Source organism: Pinus tabuliformis, chromosome 6, assembly GCF_031772625.1.
Source record: "Pinus tabuliformis cultivar Carrire ecotype Pingquan chromosome 6, CPIR1, whole genome shotgun sequence".
Classification (NCBI taxonomy): domain Eukaryota; kingdom Viridiplantae; phylum Streptophyta; class Pinopsida; order Pinales; family Pinaceae; genus Pinus; species Pinus tabuliformis.
Window position 1 is genome coordinate 105,956,578 of NC_142292.1, and position 21,093 is coordinate 105,977,670.

The following is a 21,093-nucleotide window of genomic DNA, read 5'->3' on the forward strand; positions in this document are numbered from 1 at the left end:
AGAAAAAAGAGAAAAAAAGGGCTTTGTTACAGTTGTGATAGCAAATACACTAAAAATCATAAGTGTTCTGAGAAGAAATTATTTTACATAGAATGTGAAGAGGAGGAAGAAAAGGAACAAGAAATGTCAAAAGAAGAGGATATACACCAGGAACACACCCTAGAGAAAGAATAAATGAATCCGACCATATCTTGTAATGCATTGGTCAGAATTACCACTCTTCAAACTATCAAGACAGAAGGACATATCAAGAAGAAAAAGGTGATAGTGTTGATTGATTCGAGTAGTACCCATAATTTTATTCATTATAAGATAGCCAAGGAATTGAATTGCTTCTTATATCTAGTACCAGAGTGTCAAGTGATGGTTGAAAGTGGAGGAACCATAAATTTCTCTGGAAAGTGCCATAATATCGAGCTATCCATGGGAGAATATGTATTGAATAGCCCAATGCTTTCCATTCCAATGGGTGGTACTGATGTTGTACTAGGAGTCCAATGGATACAATCTTTTGGTACGATAGCTTTTAAGTTTCAAGAATTTTTCATGACTTTTTTCAGAAGGAAAGGAAGTTGAATTAAGGGGTATCATAGGGAAATTGGGAAATATAACCAACTCTAACATCATGAAAAATCTTCTAAAGGAAGAACAAAGAGGTGTAATTTCACAATTATGTTCACTAGAGGTTCCCACATCGAAATCATCAATTTTTCTAGATCTCTAAAAAGGCTTGGAAAATAATTCCAAGGTATTTGAGACTCCCAAAGGCCTCCCACCTATGCGTGATCTGATCATGATATTCATTTGATTCCAGGAAGTGTTCCTCCAAACATCAAGCCTTACAGATATCCCTATGCCCAAAAGAGTGAAATTGAATGTATGGTTGCAGAAATGCTAGAGGCTGGTATAATTAAACCTAGTCAAAGTTCTTTCTCTTCTCCAGTAGTATTGGTGCACAAGAAGGATGGATCATGGCGCATCTGTCTGGAATATAGGGAGCTCAAAACGCTCACTATAAAAGATAAATTTCCATTCCTATAATTGATGAATTATTGGATGAATTACATGGATCAGTTAACTTCACCAAGTTGGATCTTCATTCAAGATATCATCAAATCAGAATGAAGACTGAAGACATTCTAAAAACATCATTTAGAACACATGAGGGTCATTATGAATTTTTGGTCATGCCTTTTGGCCTTACCAATGCACCTTCTACATTACAAGGTTTGATGAATTCCATTTTCAAACCCTTCCTTAGAAAATTTGTGTTAGTGTTTTTTGATGATATACTAATATACAATAAGTCTTGGAAGGATTGTGTTCAACATGTTGACTAGGTGCTCAAACTATTGGAGGAGAAACAATTATATGCAAAAAGCTCCAAATGTTTATTTGGAGTACAAGAGGTGGAATATCTGGGTCATATTGTATCTCATGAAGGTGTTAAGGTAGACCCTAGCAAAATTAAAGCCATTAAGGAATGGAAAATCCCCACATCCATAAAGCATCTGCGGGACTTCTCGGGTTGATAGGTTATCATCACAAATTTGTTAAGAATTATGGGAGAATAGCAACACCTATAACAACATTATTGAAGAAAGATTAATTTTCATGGACTCCAAAAGCAACAAAGGAATTTGAAAATATTAAAGAGGAAATGTGCCAAGCACCGGTCTTAGATACGTCGGACTTCACAAAAACCTTTATTGTGGAATGTGATGCCTCAAGAAATGGAATTGGTGATGTTTTAATGCAAGAAGAAAGACCTTTTCTTTCGAAAGTCATCCAATCGAAGGAAAGTATTTACACAAAGCTAATTCTGAGAAGGAAATGTTGGAAATACTACATGCACATAAGAAATGGTGACCCTACCTATTGGGAAGACACTTCAAGGTAAAAAAGGATCATGATAGTATTAAATAATTTTTAGAACAAAGATTATCTTCAGAAGAACAACAAAAATGGGTCACAAAGATGTTGGGTTTTGACTTTGAAATCATCTAAAAAAAAGGGAAGCAAAATGTTGTGGCCGATGCACTCTCAAGAAAGGATGAGGATGTTGAAGCATTACTTTGCGCCGTTTCTATTATCCAACTAGATTGGATAAACGAAGCAAGGGATGAATTGAAGAATGATGAAGAAGTATCGGCACTCATTCAAAATTTACAACAAGAACCGAGCACATCTGATACATTTAGTTGGAAAAATGATTCGTTATGGTACAAATATCGCTTATACCAATGTAAGAATTCCCAACTCAAACAAAATATTCTTATGGAATTTCACACCTCTCCATTAGGAGGGAACTTGGGATTTTTAAAAACTTACCACAGGGTTAAGAAGGAATTTTTTTGGGATGGCCTTAAATCTGATATTCAAAAGTTTGTGGCAGAATGTTTGGTTGCCAACAAAATAAAGTTGAAACAATTAAGACCCCAAGGCTATTACAACCTTTATCCATTCCAAGATAGCATTGGGAGGAGGTTTCAATGGATTTTATCACAGGTTTACCCAAGTCTGAAGGAAAGAGTGTCATCATGGTGGTAGTTGACATAATTACCAAGTATGCATGCTTTTGCGCATTATCTCATTCATTTAAAGCCAATACACTTTCTACTACATTTGTGGAAACAATTCAAAAGCTACACGGAAACCCAAAGATTATTGTAAGCGACCGAGATACCATTTTCACTAGAAATTTCTGGACATAATTATTTTCTTTTATGGGTACTTAGTTAGCTCATAACTCATCTTATCATCCTCAATCTGATGGGAAAAATGAGATAGTAAACAAATGTTTAGAAGGATATATTCGTTGATTTGTATTTGAAAAATAGACACAATGGGTCAAATTCTTGCCTCTAGCTGAATGGTGGTATAATACTTCCTTCCATATTGCAGCAAAAATGACCCCATTTATGGAAATTTATCGATATCGTCCAACATCCATCAAATCATATTTAAGAGGAAATTCTAAGGTTCAAGCAGTGGAAGATCACATCAAGCATCAACAACAAGTTCTCCAAATCTTAAAGTATAACCTCACTTTGGTGCAGAATAGAATGTAACAACAGGCATATCAACATCGCAGCGAAAGACATTTTGATGAAGGTGACTGGGTATTTCTATGGATACTGTTGGCATTATGACTCAGGTTTGGCGTTATGGCACAGGTGTTGTCCTTGATGGCAACTCACTCAAGTGGAAAATCACTGTTCAGGCTCTCAAAATCATAGAAAATGAGATACCCGCAGGTGAGCCTAACAAAAGCTGCGGACCCGCAGGTTCCCCGAACAAGAAGTGCGGGCATACCCGCAGGTTCTCTGAACAAAAGGTGCGGGCGTCAAATTCACTCACTTCAATGCAGAGAAGCACGCGCACGTGGGAATTTTTATGATTGATCCATGGTATTTAGTCTAACGTGTTTGATCCTATGGTTTTGGTCCGTGGTATAGCATCTAAAATATTGAACCCCGGTTTTGGGTCCCTTGTATTGGCTTTCTATGGTTTTGATCCATGGTTTGTGTAAGGGCTTGCCTATAAAAAGGAAAGGAGATCATTTGGCTAGGTACTCATGTGTTGAATATCTTAAGTGGAACAAAATCTGAAATACTTGTAATTGGTTAATGAGATAAAATTAAACCTGAGCATGAGAGGACTGATCAATTAAGGGGTCATGATCTCTTTGGTGCATGATCATATCTGTGGATATGACAGTCTGGGGTACAATTGAGGACTGATAAAGTGTTTATATCCAGAGATCCGCAGGCGAGATACGGCTCAGGTGTGGAGGTACGCAGTCCAGTAGACGGCGTAGGTGTGGAGGTCCGCAGTGCAGTAGACAGCGCATGTGCGAAGGTATGCAGTCCAGTAGATAGCGCAGGTGTAGAGGTCCACAGTGCGGTAGACGACGCAGGTGCAGAGGTGCGTAGTCTGGTAGACGGCACAGGTGCGGAGGTGCGCTGTCGAGCAGACAAAGCAGGTGCGGAGCTACGCAGGCTAGACTCAGCAGAAGTGCGGATATCTCGCAGGTTTCTATTGGTGAAGTTGCGGACTTTTCTTGAAATATTTGTTGGCTGCCTTTTGTCTATTATTGCAGAGTTCTAGGTTTAGATTACTGGTATTGCTTGTCTGGTTACTGCATTCTGAGAGGCTATTGGTTGATTCATTAATTGATTGTAAAAGGAGATTAGTTGATTCACATGTACTTGATGATTATTTGATGTTCATGGATACAGTCTGAAAATTGATGAAACATGGTCCCTGGAAGAAAATAAGTAGGTCAGCACCTACGTACTAGTAGCTTAGCTAGTACAAGAGCTAAGGGGGTTGTAGCTCGCTTCCAAGAGAGTCTGGAAAACGAGAGAGGGTTGTAGCTCTCTGTAGGTTGCAGCTTGCGTACTGGTAAAGGACTGCACCAGTACAGAATCATTGTAAAAGAAGTTTCTAATTGAAAGAAGATAGAGACACATTGCAGCAGGTGATTTTCACCCACATTGGGTTTCCACCTTATATCTGGTGTTCTTTGGTGTGACTATATGTTTTTCTTGTTCCTGTTCATTATTATATGGTACTGAAATTTAAATTAATGGTCAACATCTGAAGAATAAATTAAATTATAAATCTAGAGGGAATATTGAAAAGAATTTGATAATACTACTTCACCCCCCCCCCTCTCAGTATTATTTCTAACAATTGGTATCGGAGTAGGTCCTTCAGAAGAAGCTTGATCGCTTGAAGGAAGATCTATCATCATGAGCAACTACGAGAGAGAAGCATCGATCAGGCCACCAATTTTTGATGGAACAAACTTCATATATTGGAAGGTAAGAGTCACTGCCTATCTTCAATCTCTTGGTACAGAAGTCTGGGATATCATAGATACAGGGTACACTTTTCCCTCAGCAACACCTACAGATCCGGCTGGTAAGAAGAAATATGAAACAAATGCAAAGGTTGTCAATACTATATTAGGATGTCTATCTCAATCAGAATTCGTCAAGGTTATGCAGTATAAATCCGCAAAATAAATATGGGACAAGATTGTTCTGAGCTATGAAGGAGATGAACAGGTAAAACAAGCAAAACTTCAAACCAGCAGAATTCAGTATGAAAATATCAAAATGCACAATGATGAAAGTGTGGCTAACTATTTCCTTCATGTAGATGAGATTGTTAATTGTATGAAAAACTTGGGTGAAGAAATAAAAGAGGTTGTTGTGGTTGAAAAAGTTCTAAGATCTTTATCCCCTAAGTTTGAATCAAAAGTTTCTGCAATAGAAGAAAAGGAGAATCTATGGAATCTTACCATGTCACAGCTGCACAGAATTCTATCTGCTTACGAAATGAGGAAAGGAGGACCATCAGACAGGAGAGAAGTTGCATTCAAGGCTTCAGGCAAAGGAGATTACTATGAGTCAGGACATCTATCAAAAGAAGAAGAAGAATCAAATTTTGTCAAGAACCTTCAACGAGGTGCTAGAAGATTCAGAGGTAAGTTACCCTTCAAATGCTTTGCTTGTGGAAGAGTCGGTCACTATGCTGCAAAGTGTCCTCATAAAGATAAGCTTGATAAAGGTAAGGAACCTGTCAGATCGAACAAGAAACAGAATGTAAATAAGAAAATTTATTACACTCATGAAGACAATGATGGACTTTCAAATAGTGACGAAGATGAACAAGGTAACAATTATAGACTCTTAATGGCTTTTGAAGATGATGATTTCATGGATGCTATAGATGAAGAAGGCCTGTATGAAGAGATTTCTAAACTCAAAATTTGTTTAGAAGAGAAAAATATGATTATTGATACTCTGCAATTCCAACTGGCTGAAAAAAGAAAAACTTCATGAAACGTTAGAATGTGAAATTGTTGGTCTTAGAAAAGAGATTGAGAAAACAAAAGCTCTTAATCTTAATTTTGTTAAAGGATCTGAAACTCTGGATGAGATTATCAATGTGCAGCGTTCTCCACTAATCAAGACAGGTCTGGGATATAAGGAAGAAGCATCTCAAGCATCCACCTCCAAAAGTTATCTTGATGCAGCAAGGAGGATCGAGCAAAGGCCTAATAGAAATCATCAGGTAAATCAGGGACAGTTTACCTCAAGAATGAACAAAGACTATCAGGTAAATCGGGGGCAATCTACTTTAAGGACAAATAGAAGCTACAACTAGCCTCAGGTAAAACCTTCTTAATTTGCCTCAAGAATGGATGTCAATAGAAACTACAATCATTTGGCTGGTAGATTTGATAATCACAAGAGTTTCTTCAATGGCCAATGTTTCTCTTGTCATAACTTTGGCCACAAAGTAGCTCAATGTGTTGCCTATAAGACAATCATGACTAGAGAAGCTCAAAAGAAAAGGAACATGACTGGGATCATGAAAGGAACCTACAATAACTTTTCTGCTCTTGAAAATGAAATAGAATGATCTATTTGTAACAACTTCGGTCATGAATATTCTGAATGCAGGAGCAGGTTTCAGCAAACAACTCAGAAGGAGCAAGCCTCAAGTGTCAAAACATGGAGAATGAAGGAACCACAACCAGAGAGATGTGGTATAGCTTTATATGTAGAAGGGAGAGAAAATCAATGGTACATTGACAGTGGTTGTTCGAAACACATGACGTGTGATAAGGAAAAACTCCAGTCATATAGTGCCTTAGAGAAGGAGAAGAAGGTCTCTTTTGGAAATGACACCCTTGCGCTCATAAAAGGTAAAGGTTCTGTTCAGTTGAAAGAAAAGGTAAAAGCTAGAAATGTTATGTATGTTGATGGGTTAAAGCATAATTTATTGAGTGTCAGTCAGATGTGTGATCAAGGAATGGAGGTAATATTTCGATCAAATGGATGTAGTGTTCGTGATCTTGATACAGGAAAAACAGTGATCAAAGGCATAAGGACTCCAAATAATTTATACATATTCAAAGAAGGACAACATCAATGCTATCTAAGCAAGAACGATGAACACTAGTTATGGCACAGAAGATTGGGGCATCTTAGCTTCTCACAGATAAGGAAAGCATGTAAATACCAGGCAGTTCGTGGTCTTCCAGACATCAGAATTCCAGACAATACAATTTGCAAATCGTGTCAGTTTGGTAAGCAAACCAAAACTAACTTCCCTGAGAAGGAAGGATCAGCTAGAAGGCCACTTGAACTTGTCCATACTGATGTATGTGGCCCATCTAGGAAAAGGTCACCTCGAGGAGAAGAATATTTCATATTATTCATTGACGAATTTTCTAGGATGTGTTGGATAGGACTTATGAAGCACAAAGACGAAGCCTTTGAAAAGTTCAAATCATTCAAAGCCTTGGTGGAGAATGAATCAGATCACAAAATCAAATGCCTCAGGTCTGATAGAGGTGGGGAGTTTACCTCGAATGAATTTTTCGACTTTTGTGAAGAACATGGAATAAGAAGGGAATTCTCTACAACTAGGACTCCTCAGCAAAATGGAGTAGTGGAAAGGATGAACAGAACGGTTCAACAAATGGCTCGTGCTATGCTTGATGAGTTTGGAACTCCCGCAACCTTCTGGGGTGAAGCCGCATTTGCTATAGTTGTTATTCTCAACAAGACAAATATTCAGGTGAACATCACTCAAACTCCTCATGAGCTCTGGTATGGTGAGACTCCTTCGGTAAAAAATTTCAAAATTTTTGGAAGCAAATGCTATATTAAAATTAATGATGAAAATCTTGGCAAGTTTGAACCTAGAGCAGATGAAGGCATTCTCCTTGGTTATTCTCCTCACAGAAAAGCATACAAATGTTACAATAAAAGGCTTGGAAGAATTGTCGACAACATTGATGTAGTGGTGGATGAAAAAGACACTCCCAGACAGGTAAGATCTGAAGACTTCGAAGATGATGAGGGCTATCCATCAACATCAAATCAGATTCATGATGAAGAGGAAACCCGTGAGGCACCAGAGGAATAGATAAGGATAGAATAAAAGACTCCATCCAAGTATGTTCAAAAGAATCATCCAGAATCTCAAATTTTGGGGCAAAAGGAGGCAGGCATACAAACAAGAAGAACAATTGCAGAAGCTTCAAGCTATTTGGCATTACTTTCTTCCACTGAACCACAAAATGTAAGAGAGGCATGCAAATATGAATGCTGGGTCAAGGAAATGGATGAAGAAATTGAACAAATTGAAAGGAATAACACTTGGGAATTGGTTCCTAGACCAAAAGATAAGAATGTCATAGGGACAAAGTGGATTTTCAAAAATAAACTAAATGAAAATGGAGATGTGGTTAGAAACAAGGCAAGACTTGTTTGTAAGGAAATGCGCAACAAGAGGGCATAGACTTTGAAGAAACCCTTGCACCAGTTGCTAGACTTGAGGCTATAAGAATGCTCCTTGCTCTCTCTAGCTTTCAGAAGTTCAAAGTATTTCAGATGGACGTAAAATCTGCCTTTCTGAATGGAGACTTGAATGAAGAAGTGTACATTGAACAACTAGATGGGTTCATCCTTGGAAATGATCCAAATCTTGTATGCAAGCTCAAAAAGGCTCTCTATGGTCTTAAATAGGCTCCTAGGGCGTGGTATTATCGGTTGGATAAATATCTTCATCAACAAGATTTTATAAAAGGATCAACTGACATCAATCTATATATAAAGGTTGATAATGAAAAATTTCTAATACTTGATGTGTATGTAGATGATATCATCTTTGGCAGCAATGAAGAAGACATGAGTCAAAAGTTTGCCTTGGTGATGCAAAAGGAGTTTGAAATGTCCATGCTTGGTGAGCTCACATATTTCCTTGGTTTGCAAGTCCAACAAAACAAATATGGTATTTTTCTATCACAAACCAAGCATCTCAAGCAGATCTTGAAGAAATATGGGATGGAGGATTCGAAACCAGTATGTACCCCTATGGTGACAGGATGCAGCCTCAGCGCAAATGATGAGTCGGCAACAGTACATCAACCAACCTATAGATCCATGATTGGTAGTTTGCTCTATCTGACAGGTACCCGACCATACATTATGCATGCAGTGGGAATAGTTGGAAGGTTTCAGGCAAATCCAAAGGAAACTCATCTTCAGGCAGTTAAGAGAATCTTCAAGTATCTTCAAGGAACTCAAAACTATGGCTTATGGTATCCTAATGGTACAGACCTCACACTTCATGCATACACAGATGCGGATTGGGCAGGGAGCGTGGATGACAGGAAAAGCACTAGTGGTGGTGCATTCTTCATGGGTCCTAGATTAGTATCTTGGTTCAACAAGAAACAAAGCTCTATTGCATTATCTACAGCTGAAGCAGAATATGTAGCTGCTGCATCTTACTGCACACAACTCCTTTGGATGATGCAAACATTGCAAGACATGCAAATCACTTGTACTCCACCTATCTCCATCTTCTGTGATAATACAAGTGCAATCAGTATTTCAAATAAACCAGTCATGCACTCAAAGACCAAGCATATACCTATCAAATATCATTTTCTTCAGGAACAAGTGTTAAAACAAAAGGTCAAATTGGAGTATGTTCCCTCTAAGGAACAAGTTGCTGATATACTCACCAAACCGCTGCCCAGGGAGACCTTTGAATACCTCAGGCAAAAGCTGGGGGTAGTTGATGCATCATCCTGTTGTTGAATCTTGTCTGTTTCAGAGATTGTTGGTTGTACGCGAGTTTCATATGGGGTATACGCGTACATTCGCTGGTTTATGGATTGGTCAAAGACAAAATGGCGCAGGTTCAGGGGGAGCATATATTCTTCTAATAATGCATTGTTGGCATTATTGTAGAAGATCTTGGAGGAGCAAGTACAGAAGGAGAACATGGAATCTGATCTAAATATTGCTGCTAATATTTTGTCTCTATGTCTTATATTTCTTTTGTCAAGGTCATGTAACGGCCTATTTCTGGGATGAATGATATAATGTACTTGGTTGTCATATGTAAATTTCTGATGTAACCCCACTAGGTTGGGAGGATGATCCCCACTTGGTTGGGTGATGAATGTATGTATAGAGTCTTCTGGTGATAGGAAGGTCATTTATGATGCATGGTGGATTATGGTTCTTCTTGAAGAAAATTTCTTTTGCAGATCTGGCCTACAGTCAGGGGGAGCACAATCAGTTTAGCAGAGTGGAGTTTTCAACATGTTCTCAGGGGGAGCATAACACTTTGCCCTTGATGAAAAAGGGGGAGAATGACTTTGAGGATCTTGGGGTTGCCATAAAGTCCAAAGGGGGAGATTGTTTGCATTATGACTCATGATTGGCGTTATGGCATAGGTGTTGTCCTTGATGGCAACTCATTCAAGTGGCAAATCACTGTTCAGGCTCTCAAAATCATAGAAAATGAGATACCCGCAGGTGAGCCTAACAAAATCTGCGGACCCGCAGGTGCCCCGAACAAGAAGTGCGGGCATACCCGCAGGTGAGCCTAACAAAATCTGCGGACCCGCAGGTGCCCCGAACAAGAAGTGCGGGCATACCCGCAGGTTCTCCGAACAAAAGGTGCGGGCGTTAAATTCACTCACTTCAATGCAGAGAAGTGCACGCACGTGGGAATTTTTATGATTGATCCATGGTATTTAGTTCGACGTGTTTGATCCTATGGTTTTGGTCCCTGGTATATCTTCTAAAATATTGAACCCCGGTTTTGGGTCCCTTGTATTGGCTTTCTATGGTCTTGATCCATGGTTTGTGTAAGGTCTTGCCTGTAAAAAGGAAAGGAGATCATTTAGCTAGGTACTCATGTGTTGAATATCTTAAGTGGAACAAGATCTGAAATACTTGTAATCGATTAATGAGATAAAATTAAACCTGAGCATGAGAAGATTGATCAATTGAGGGGTCGTGATCTCTTTGGCGCATGATCAGATCTGTGGATCTAATAGCCTGGGGTACAATTGACGAATGATAAAGTGTTTATATCCAGAGATCCGCAGGTGAGATACGGCTTAGGTGCAGAGGTATGCAGTCCAGTAGACGGCGCATGTGCGGAGGTCCGCAGTGCAGTAGACGGCACAGGTACGGAGGTACGCAATCCAGTAGACGGCATAGGTGCGGAGGTCCGCAGTGCAGTAGACGGCGTAGGTGCGGAGGTGTGCAGTCCGGTAGACGGCGCAGGTGCGGAGGTGTGCAGTCCAGTAGACAGATTAGGTGCGTTGTCGAGCAGACAGAGCAAGTACGGAGCTACACAGGCTAGACTCAACAGAAGTGCGGATATCTCGCAGGTTTCTATTGGTGAAGTTGCGGAATTTTCTTGAAATGTTTGTTGGTTGCCTTTTGTCTATTGTTGCAGAGTTCTGGGTTTAGATTACTGGTATTGCTTGTCTGATTACTGCATTCTGAGAGGCTATTGGTTGATTCATTAATTGATTGTAAAAGGAGATTAATTGATTCAGATGTACTTGATGATTATTTGATGTTCATGGATCCAGTCTGAAAATTGATGAAACGTGGTCCCTGGAAGAAAAGAAGTAGGTCAGAACCTACGTACTAGTAGCTCAGCTAGTACAAGAGCTAAGGGGGTTGTAGCTCCCTTCCAAGAGAGTCTAGAAAACGAGAGAGGGTTGTAGCTCTCTGCAAGTTGCAGCCTGCATACTGGTAAAGGACTACACCAGTACAGAATCATTGTAAAAGAAGTTTCTAATTGAAAGAAGATAGAGACACGTTGCAGTAGGTGGTTTTCACCCACATTGGGTTTCCACTTTATATCTGGTGTTCTTTGGTGTGACTGTCTGTTTTTCTTGTTCCTTTTCATTATTATATGGTACTGACATTCAAATTAATGTTCAACATCTGAAGAACAAATTAAATTATAAATCTAGAGGGAATATTGAAAAGAATTTGATAATACTGATTCACCCCCCCCCCCCAATATTATTTCCAACAGATACAACCATATAAAAAATTGTCCCTCAAGATAGCTAAGAAGGATAATAAATTATCACCAAATTATTATGGCCTGTACAAGGTGTTGCAAAATATTGGTATTGTGGCATACAAATTGGAGCTTCGTGTAGCTTTCCAAGTACACCCAATTTTCCGTGTTTCATGCTTAAATAAGGTTATAGGTGATAAGCTCCCAATTCAAACAATATTTCCAAAATTTGATGAGGAAGGAAAAATCATATTGGAAGTAGTCACAGAAACAAGAACTCGACAGCTACGAAATCGATCAATTTTGGAGTATCTCATCAAGTGGAAGAACTTACCCATTGAAGATTCCACATGGGAGGATGAGAATTTTATACAGAAGTATCCATAACTACTCAAGCATTGAGGAAAACAATTTTTTGAAGGAGAGGGGCATGTTATGTCCCTATGATACTAGTGATTCCTTGATTACAATTATCATTGTATCCCTTATTGTTATTGTTGTGCCCATATTGTCCCCATATTATTATTATTGTGCCCCATAGAAGCCCATTATTGTTATTGTAGTGCCTTTATATTATTTTTGTTATGTTGGCTTTGATTATATTGTGACCCCTTAGACTCCTATATATAGAAAAGAGGTTTTATCATTTGTATCATCCAAGAATTTATCATTTGTGTAATGTAAAGGAGGTTGCCCCCTATGAGGAGGCTGATTTTGAAGTTTTTGATCTATCTTTTCTTCTATTTTGTGAGTTGGTTGCATAACAGAAGTGCAGTGATGAATATGCTCCCAGGGATCAACCTTACCATCATACATTACTCCTATTTTTGTGTTGATTGAGCCAAACCTAATCCACATTAATATTTGACATTGCTGCCAATCTGCTATAATTATTTTATGAGTACCACACAATCTGGCAGGTGTAGCCCTCAGGAATACATCCAAATCTTGCAACCTCTATTATTTTGATATTTCTCTTTCATATTCATCAAGAAACAGATTACATTTCCGATCCCATCATAATAAGGAAAATCACATACCTTGAAAGTTATGCATCAAAGTGATTTTGTGGTAGAGACTTCATATAACTTGTTCTGCCAATTTTCCAGTTCTTCCTCAGAATCTGAAGTACAAGAAATGTCATGTTCCCAGCCCAACTTGCCATATGTGGTGGGATTAATCCAATCTTCCTCAGCTTTTATATGATAAATTTTTTCGACATCTCTATCGCAATACTCATTCCGGACATGCTCTATCTAACACACTCCTTCTGAGGCATCTAGAGGGACAATGACCCTCATATTGTCTTTTTCGAACATCATTTGTCTCTTCTTCAATTGATTATCGCCAAATTATCAAATGCCCAATCCAATCCAAGCAACGCTGGATAGGGGTTGCTATCATCTACAATTTCAATCACTTCAAAGTATGCAATAGTTCAAACTCCTCCAATGTCTAATATGATGCTAGGTAGCCTTCCCATAGGGACGATATTATGTTGTTTAGACATCATCAACTATATCGACGACCATTGCAACTTCAGTCTTCCAATTAACTCCCAAGTTTCCTTAGGTAACACATTGGCATTAGATCCTTAATCTAGGATTACTTGATCCATATCATATTTCCTATTATGGGCAGTTATCTCATTTCCTTCCCCATTCTATTCTTGTGTCGATGTAAATTGTTCAATGCACATAGATCACTTCTCGGTACCTATTTATCAGCGCAGGAGTCTATCAACTCCTAGATTCCTTCGACAACCCTTTGATTCCTCAACAATTTCATGCAAGTCTATAAAAACAACTTAAAAATACTTGGATCTAATTCTTTCGTCGAAGTAGACACTTTGTTGCAGTCCTTTTTAGGCATTAACTTCAGTTGTGCATTAGACGTTGAAGCCGTAGAATCCATGAAGCTTTGCTTCACTCCCATGAACGTTTCTTTTTCCTTTTGGATACTGAACCCAAGGGTCTTTTTTGCAGTCTTTCTTAACCATGTCTCTTGTAATTTATTCTTACCTTTATCGGCTCTCGTCACAACTCCACTGCTTATTATGATTTTGAGGTGCGGTTTATCCTCCCTTGGCTCAACGGTCATCATTTGAATATTTGCTATGGGCTTCTAGTTCCTTTTCTCCTGCATATTTACGATAAGGATGAAACATTCTTCTATCACATGATCAGAAGATTTATAGTAGCTACAGGTTGTAGTAGGGTTGTGATAGTCTCTTGTGAAATGTCTTTCCTATCCACAATTATAACATATAATCTAACCGCATCCTCGACCAACTCCTCCTCCTCCTCCTTGTCCTTGGAAGCCTCCTTGACCAACATTCTAGCCTAGCTCCTCGTTTGTATTTCCTTCAACTTGCAGTCTATAAGCATCAACAATGTTCTCTAACATCAAGTCATAAACTCAAAAGTTTCTCTCATCATGGCCTATTGATTTACAAAATTTGCAAAACAACTACTTTGGGGTTTTCACGTACTTCTGTAATAAATAAAAATCTTCAAAGAGATGTTGGCCTCTCATTCTACGAATATTGCACCATAAACTTGATCCTAGGTTTATTGGATTAGGTGCTCCACTTTCCAAGTAATCTCTGAACACAGGGCATTGATCCTTATAATGGCCCTCTGCTTTGCATTTTGTACACCACGCTTTTGATCTGGTTTATTTACTTTTCTTTATATCTTGTAGTTCCAAGGTCAAATTTTCTAGCTGACTATGAATTTTTTGTACTCCTGCATGAGTATATTTGATCAGCGAGGCTTCCAACTTCATTGCATTAATCTCCAATGCTTTGGCTTGAGTCACTATCTTCTGCTACATCAATGGTAACCTGATATGTGGAAAAAATGCAAGTATAAACCATTATTTATGTTGTTTTGGGGATATGTTAAAGCTTACTTTCCCATTAACACCTTGAATCATTGATTCAACTCCCACCTTGATTTCCTTTAGCTCGGTAATGCACTTTTATTCTGATTTCGGCTTCTTGAATTTTGATACTAGTGATTTCTTAATATCATCCAATGAAGCGTCCTGAATAGTCACAAACTACTTCATGCACATCTTGATGAGTTGTGTATTATTTACATCTTCATCAATGATCTGTCTTGCCTTCCATACTACATCAGCTACAAGCCAGAACTGCTCAGGATCATCTGATCCAAGTCCTCTAAAGATAGGAAGCTTAATGTCATCATACATTTTTCTTCTTGGTGGGAGGGGGCGTAGGGGAATTATGGGGATGGGGATGGGGGCAAAGGGAGTATATGGATGGGGAATCCCAAAGATGCCCTGATTTTTCTCAACTCCTAACTTCGACGCACCTTCAGGATGGGAGGGAGAATATCGTGGGGTTGCGGGGTTACTTCATTCTTCTTCACTCTCAGACCCACCTAACAAGAGACTATAGACAGTCTTAATAAATTTCTTTGGTTTGTGCTCTACTCTATATCTCTTTCGACTTCATGTAGACCCCAGTCCTAGTTCAAACTTATTCCCTCTTTGTACAAACATTAATCTAACTGCATTCGTAGTACGCCCTTTTCACACAAATTAATTTTTATCCATATTTTCAATGAATTTAGGTACTTACCTCACGAACCCTTGAAAAATATTCACTCATCTCACTGTAATATATAGTCATGTCTATTGCAAACCTAGTAATAAATCCTCCCAAGATACTAGAAATCCAAAAATCAACTACTCTTGAGATACTGTTGATAATATTATTGAGTCGCTATATCAATTCAGGGCTCCACGCGGTAGGCTCCTTATTTTTTAAACAAGTCTTATGCTTGGTCAACTTTAATACCCATTCATATAGTTCATTAGAAATGTCACAAAGAAGATCTTGTGCTGTTATATAAACAGATACTTCTGCAACCAGGATGTAGTTGACAATTGCAGATTTTTGTTTTCCTGATTGTGAATTCTCATTCTTTCTGATCTACCCAATATTATATTTACTTCTTTGATGGATGTGACGTCCAGATCCCTCAAATAGATCCAAGTCCCAACAACAAAACCATTTGTTGGCTCGATTGGGCTTGACCCAGGTTCAGCTTATACTTTGCACCAACAAAACCCTCAGACACTGGCCCTTTCGGCAATGACCCACAAGATGGTCGAAGTATCACCCGAGGTGGCTATGGGTGATTGCAGAACTAGGTTTCTGCAACCTTGAGGGACTGCGCAGAGTGGCTCTTAACTTTTATTTTCTATACTTTAATCACCCTTCTAACATTCATAACATTACTACACAGTGTATTCTAACTACAGACTTTGTCACATTCATTTTAATATAAACACATTACCGAACAATAAGAGTTGCGCTAACATACCAATTATTTGCAATTACTTCGCATAAACAGATATAACACAAATAACAGATACAGTTTCAAGAGAATTCACCCAAAATTCTTCTTCTTATTAAGATAGATCTTTTAGTACTTACAACTTCTCGACCTGTGCACCCAGCTGTAGGTGGTCTGCGCACTTAGCTGTAGACTCTTCCAAGGCCTCTACTTACTCAGCTGCAAATCCTTTCCTTAAGACCCAAAACAAAAGACTCGATCAATTGTGTTCTCTCTATGATGTGAACTAATGATTTTCAACAAAGCATTACATGTACTTAAATACATTACATTGCTACAAAAACCATGGTCCACATTTTCGAGCAGTAAAAAGGGTCTTTTTCACCTCTATTTACCCTACATTAATTATCAATCCAGGTACGATTTGTTATCTCAAAGAGTGTACTCAGTCTAAGGCGGTCACTTGTCAAGAGTAATGCTAGTAGTATAGTGCTTTTGCAAAAGTAACTAAATGTTGGAAACAAACTCTAAATGTAATGACAAGAAGTTGAAATGCTTGTAACTAAATCATTCATTTAAGAAACTACAACACTTCATCAGTCAAGGGTGTAGTAATGATAACTCTTCCCTTTGTAAACTGATGCAATTGAAAAGCAATCAAGGAGAAGATCATCAATCTGGGAACTGGACAACAATAGTCAATGTTCACTACAGTTTCAGATCGTTCTGTTCACACCAAAGCAATTACTTGAAATGATAATTCAAATAACAGGAAAGGGAACAACAACTAATCTACTTAAAAAGATTGAACAACGAAGATTTAACCTATAGTAATTGTAATCTACAGGAATTAAGCAACAATCTTTATCTCAGAAATGATTTGAACAACAAACCGAAAATGGAACAGCAAATTAAAGTGAGTTATGAAATATAGAACAACAACCTGAATCAAATGTAAACGCACAACAAACTAAATCGAATATTACACACAGTGCATCTATACTGAAGGAAGCAGTAATCTGAGTTTCGGCATAACAAATATTAACCACGGTTCTGAAGAAACATCAATTGCGGTTACCATGGAATAGCAATCCCAATGAACAGCAATCACACTTGGAGGTAAACTGTAGATAAATAGACAATAGTACCGATTTATAAATACACAGCATTGTTACTCTATAAACGAATAGTAATGGTAATCTGTAAGGAACAACAATGTTATACAATAATATCAATCTATAAAGGAACAACAATGTGATATAAATTCAGAATGAACATCATAACGTTCCAGTTGCAGAGGATAGCCTTACTATTCAAATATGTGTGAAATATAACATAGCCAATACATGAAATAATAAGGAACAACAGATTACTGAACAAAGTAAATAAGAGAAATCAAACCACACACGACTTGGAATTGGAAAATAATGGTATAGGAAGCAAGTGATCCACTAGGGTCGGGCCCTTAGCCTCTAAGGACGCACTGTTGTGATTACTCCAGAATCAAAGATGGAACGCCAACAGAGTTTATGTATTAATCATCAAAACAGAGTTACAATAATCACTCTTTAAAGATAGTCGGCGATCAAAGTTTAAGTTACAATAGTGAATTTCATAAAACAACAATAAACCACTGCCTTGGGCTAGCAACGTTGTCCCTCTTTATAGCAGCCGGGCGGAAATACCAAAGGTACAAATATTCTTTAAGGTAGCGATCCCTCAGGATCAAAGGATCTTGAGGGATTTTCCATATTGTTATTTCTCAGTTATCTCTTCGTTCTCTTGCGCTGATTTGGTATCTCCTCTACCTTTTCCTGGCTTATGTGCTCCGATCTGGATTGCCTCGTTTGGATGTGGTTCCTTGTCAAAGGGACAACAGTTGATTTCGTCTTGTCTTTTCCTTTGGAATGGCGATCTTCCACTTTCTTCCTTTTCTGCATAGGAAAAAGTAGTAATTAGTCATATTATGTTACTCACAAATTCTTCTAAACTTTATCATAATCTTTCACTATATGCCCATTTCATAATGTAAATAAGTTATGAATTAAAGGAAAAGATAACGAAATAAGTGGCAATTACATACCTTCTCTAATGCTCAACACACCCCCCTGCTTACCCTTTTTCATGCCCTCATGAAAACATTGTAATTGACATGCAAGGCAGTTAGGGAATAGGCTGGAGAAGGGTTTTTAGTAGGTGGTCAACAACCATGATGCCTAGCTAAGAATTCAAAAATATGCCCTGTCTGACCTTCAAGCATTTCATATAAGGCTCTATATCTTGGCGCATGATGCCAAATCACTGGACTTTGGAACCTACAGCCTAGACAAGAAGGGCCTTCTCTCAAAATGAGGTCACCATAGATACCCAAGCGGTCAGCAGCTAGCTTAAAATTCTCATAAGTGAACAGTTCTCTATTTTGGATATTCCGATTAGAAGTCTGGTATCGGAATTTGGTTGCTGCTATGGCAAGGTCTTTGATGGTAAAGAAGTATTCTACCCCTTTCCAGATGACTACTGTGTGAATAGGTCCCAATGCCTTGATCACTCCTTGAGTTCTCATTAGGCTCCTATGTTTCTTCCATAGTTGCAGTGGGTCTCTAGGTTCACCCCTCACCCATAGATCTAATCCATTCTCCTGTCTTTGAAAGACATTGTAGGCTTTAAGCCACTTTATTTGATTAACACCAAAAGAAATAAATGCATGAAGTTGGACATCACCCACAAAAGGGCTAGGGGTCTACTTTGTTTCTCCATCTAATACAAGATTGTGCAAATAAAATTCACATAACAATCATTGAACTTTCACCCCGTAATGCTTACAACAATTTATGAAGTCATCAATGGTTTTTATCTCTATAGGTACTCCTACCTTGACAGCTTTAATTTTCAATTGTAAATATCTTTCCATTAACAACAAAGCATAGTTTCTGGCAAGTGCCCTACACACTAGAACGTCAGTATATAGAGAACATAAGGTATCCATTTGTTTGATGACTATGTCTAGTCTATGGGTTACCTTTTTGACTCTTTCTTTTGCCTTTCGACATCATTCCAAGGCCTGGCTTTCTGATGCGTTAATGTTCTTCAGCTGCTTTTGTAATTTCTCGTATTTTTCTTGAGGAACAGTCTGCTTTGTAAGTTTCTCTATTGTTTGTTGGGCTTGTTGCAAATATTTTTGCAGATTTACTATCCTCGGGTCATTATCCAACATGATAATCTTGGGCTAGAGATCTACTTGGATCTCCTTATTACGACATCTTGTCTTTATGTTCTGAGTTTCCTTCTCGCTAGAGGATAGTGCCTCTGTCTGGATTTCCTTATCACAAGCCGATACATTATCTGTTTGTACTTCTACATGTGCAATAGCCAGATGCTATTCCTTTCGATTCTAAATGATAGGTTGGACTTGAGTCCTCTTGGTCTTTTTCTTATGGGGTTTTTCCTGGGTGGTTGCACGCTTTACCATAGAGGTTTCTTTTGATTTCTTCCCCATTTTCAAGAATCTTATCTGTTGTCAAAGTTGCTTAATTATGTTAAGCAATCTCTACTATTCCTTTCACAATCTTTTAATTTCCTCTGTTTTCTTGGGAGGAATAGTCGTTCATTTACTCAAGCCTAGGCTTTGTACCTCAAGTATTGTACCTTTGTCTTGGCCAATTTACTTATTTTCTTCTTGGGGTGCTTCTTCAGTGTTTTGCTGGTCAGGTTTTTCAGGGGTAGAAACCCTAGTTTGTTTTGCTGTCTCCTGGGCAGCTTCTTCTTCTACCTCCTTTTCATCATGGAATTCTTCGGGTGTATTTTGACTAGGAACAAATTGTTCCTCTCCCTCATCCTCGTCACCCTTCTCCCCAGATACACCCTCATCATGAACAAAGTGATCCTATTCTTCCTCCTCCTCATCACATAGTTCCTCAGATGCACTTGTATCGTGAGCAAAGTGCTCCTGCGGTCCTTCTTTGGTATGGGGGTTGAGTGGGCTACGAGGTTAGACATATTCACCCATATTGGCAAAAATTTGGGCCAGTTCATCTTCTTGCAGTGGGTTTTGTAGTGGAATTCTGCTGTGTTGCTCTGTTTCCTCTCCTTCTTCCTGACCGGATTGCTCAGTCTCCTCCTCTGGTTCTCCTTCATCATTTTCCTCCAATTCTTTTTCGCTCTCCCCACCTTCCAATTGTGGGGGTTTCTCATCTCCTGAATCATGTATTTCCACCGGTTGACTAATGTTTTCCTGGGAATTTCCCAACATTCCTCTGATCCTTTCCAATCTAACAAATTTTCTTCGTTTCAGTGGTCTGCTCGATGTACTGGCAATATGTTTTCGTTTTGGGGTTGGAAAAGCCAGTCCCCCGCCTATCGTGAAAATCAGTTCTTCCCAACTGCTCTACTGTTGGGCAAGATTGTAGCTAACTATCAGTCGTATTAACCCATGGTGGGTTACTACTGACTCTACATGGAAAGATTTCTTCATGCTTCGGGCAACATCGTGTAATAAAAAATTTTAAAAACGCAGGCAAATTCACAACAAATTTTTTCTTTAACATGGCTAAAAGTTTGAGATGGCGTGGTCTTACCACGTCTTTCCTGCCATCACAAGTGATGTAGCTTTGGATAATTCTCGCCAATTCTTCCCATGGCTCTCCCAAAGTTGTCGGTAGAACTCCTTTCCCTTTTACAGTAAGGTTTTTCCCTTCATCCTGAAAGATGGTCATGGCGTCTCGCAGTCTCACCTTTTTCAGAGTCCACACAGGTGTAGTGGTTGGTAGTCCCGAAACTTCTGCAATTATGTCATTAGTGACTGCTATCTATCTCCCTCTCACCATGGAATGATGTTCTTACAAGTTCTGCAGAAACTCAATTGCCACTGTCTCATTGGATTGTTGTAGAT

At 38.7% G+C, this 21,093-nt stretch overlaps 1 pseudogene; it reads left to right on the forward strand.

Annotated features, from left to right (window-relative positions):
* The window catches only part of LOC149257515 (uncharacterized), a 79,426-nt pseudogene that overhangs the window by 19,826 nt on the left and 38,507 nt on the right, over window positions 1-21,093 (forward strand).